We start from the raw sequence: 2,479 nt of genomic DNA, 5'->3' as shown, positions 1-2,479 counted from the left end.
CTAAAAAATACAAAAAACTAGCCGGGTGAGGTGGCGGGCGCCTGTAGTCCCAGCTACTCGGGAGGCTGAGGCAGGAGAATGGCGTAAACCCGAGAGGCGGAGCTTGCAGTGAGCTGAGATCCGGCCACTGCACTCCAGCACGGGCGACAGAGCGAGACTCTGTCAAAAAAAAAAAAAAAAGTTACAACTGTCACCATACGGGGCTGTTCAGGGTCATAACACAGTTCTCCACCTGCTTTCTAGGAGCTTACACTGTGGGTGGGGATACAGACATCTAGAGCCAGAGTCTGTCGGGCTCTTTCTACATGTCTGTACCCCTTTTTGTAGGGAAGGCAGGAGGAGCACTGTGTGCAACTTGCTTAGGCTTAGGGGTAAGGAGGGGGTGGAGCAGCCTAGGCTTGCCAGATGTGAATTTTGGGGTTTTTTATGAGAGAGCATCTTGCTCTGTCACCCAGGCTGGAGTGTGGTGGCGTGATCTCAGCTCACTGCAACCTCTGCCTAGCAGGTTCAAGTGATTCTCCTGCCTCAGCCTCTCCAGTAGCTGGGATTACAGGCATGCACCACTGTGCCTGGCTAATTTTTGCATTTTTAGTAGAGACGGGGTTTCACCATCTCTACTGGTCGAAACCAGGCTGATCTTGAACTCCTGACTTCAGATGATTCACCCACCATGGCCTCCCAAAGTGCTGAGATTACAGGCATGAGCCACTGCGCCTGGCCAGGAACTCAGTATTTAAGGGAAGAAAGCATGCAAGAGGAAAATAAAGCAGAAGGAGAGGCAGTGAGGCAAATGTTTTTGGTTTGGTTTTGTTTTGTTTTTCTTGAGACAGGGTCTCGCTCTGTCGCCAGGCTGGAGTGCAGTGGCGCGATCTCAGCTCACTGCAACCTCTGCCTCCCAGGTTCAAGCGATTCTTGTGCCTCAGCCTCCCAAGTAGCTGGTACTACAGGTGCGTGCCACCACTCTCAGCTAATATTTTGTATTTTCGGTAGAGACGGAGTTTCACCGTGTTAGCCAGGACAGTCTCCATCTCCTGATCTCGTGATCTGTCCACTTCGGCCTCCCAAAGTGCTGAGATTACAGGCATGAGCCACTGAGCCCAGTCCAGCAAATGGTTATTTTACTTTATTTTTTGAAATAGAGTCTCACTGTGTTGCCCAGGCTGGAGTCCAGTGGGTCCATCTCAGCTCACTGCAATCTCCACCTCCCAGGCTCAAGCGATTCTCCCACCTCAGTCTCCTGAGTAGCTGAGATTGCAGGTGGGCACCACCACACCCGGCTAATTTTTGTATTTTTAGTAGAGATGGGGTTTCACCATGTTGGCCAGGCTGGTCTTGAACTCCTGGCCTCAAGTGATGCACTCGCCTCCCAAAGTGCTGGGATTACAGGCATGAGCCACCGCACCCTGCTGCAAATGGTTACTTTTTTTGTGAGGTTCTCATTAGTGTTTGGTAAATCTACATTTTATGTAAGATACAATAAACATTTGAAAAGAGGGAGTGGAGGAAAAAGTCAATTATGCATCTGTCTCATGATAGGTGGAGGGATGATTCCTGGTCCCTTCCTTGTTCTATAATTGGGAAGATGAGCTTGTAATCAACATTGTCAGTATGAGATTTCACAGAACTCGGATTAGGGCTGGTTTACAGGGGGAGTGTTTATGCTGAAAGATTTAGAGGCTAATGAGGAATTTCCTGGCAAGCAATTTGTGAGGGAGACCATCTAGGGAGGTATATGCTCTTTGCCATTGTAGGAACCTGGCTTATGTATGAGGCTATGACACAGGGTTGTGGAATTACAGCTATCTGGGAACAAAAAGGAAGGGAGTTTTGCCTCAGTTCCCAAGCATAAATTTCTTCAGCATGCCCCCACCATACCCAGCTAATTTTGTTTTCATTTTTTGTAGAAACAAGGTCTCACCATGTTGCCAAGCCCGGTCTCAAACTCCTGGGTTCAAGTGATCCTCCCACCTTGGCCTCCCAACGTGCTGGGATTACAGGTGTGAGTCACCATGCCTGGCCTTGTGGAGTTATTTTATTTATTTATTTATTTATTTATTTATTTATTTATTTATTTATTTTTGAGACGGAGTCTCACTCTGTCTCGCCCAGGCTGGAGTGCAGTGGTGCGATCTCAGCTCACTGCAGCCTCTCCCTCCCGAGTTCAAGCAATTCTTCTGCCTCAGTCTCCCGAGTGGCTGGGACTACAGGCACATGCCACCACGTCCGGCTAATTTTTGTATTTTCAGTAGAGACAGGGTTTCACCATGTTGGCCAGGCTGGTCTCAAACTCCTGACCTCAAGTGATTGGCCAGCCTCGGCCTCCCAAAGTGCTTGGATTACAGGTGTGAGCCACCATGCCTGGCCTTGTGGGGTTATTTTCGAAAGTCCTTGAGACAGTCCCTATATCAGACATGCAAGCATGAGCCCTTCTGCTTGGTGTTCTCATGACTCCAATTTGTTTGGACTTGACAATGTGATT

At 48.8% G+C, this 2,479-nt stretch overlaps 1 long non-coding RNA gene across 1 annotated transcript in view; it reads right to left on the bottom strand.

Moving 5' to 3' along the window:
* LOC105543700 overlaps nucleotides 1-1,105 on the bottom strand; it is a 26,250-nt gene extending 25,145 nt beyond the window's left edge. Inside the window, exon 1 of the long non-coding RNA XR_001006661.1 lies at nucleotides 1,053-1,105. This is a non-coding gene — a long non-coding RNA (uncharacterized LOC105543700). The remainder of the gene's footprint in view (nucleotides 1-1,052) is intronic.
* Nucleotides 1,106-2,479: the final 1,374 nt, after the last annotated feature.

The sequence above is a fragment of the Mandrillus leucophaeus genome, unplaced genomic scaffold, assembly GCF_000951045.1.
Source record: "Mandrillus leucophaeus isolate KB7577 unplaced genomic scaffold, Mleu.le_1.0 Scaffold29, whole genome shotgun sequence".
Taxonomy (NCBI): domain Eukaryota; kingdom Metazoa; phylum Chordata; class Mammalia; order Primates; family Cercopithecidae; genus Mandrillus; species Mandrillus leucophaeus.
The sequence above is the reverse complement of the archived record's forward strand: the minus strand, read 5'-3'. Positions and strand labels throughout refer to the sequence as shown.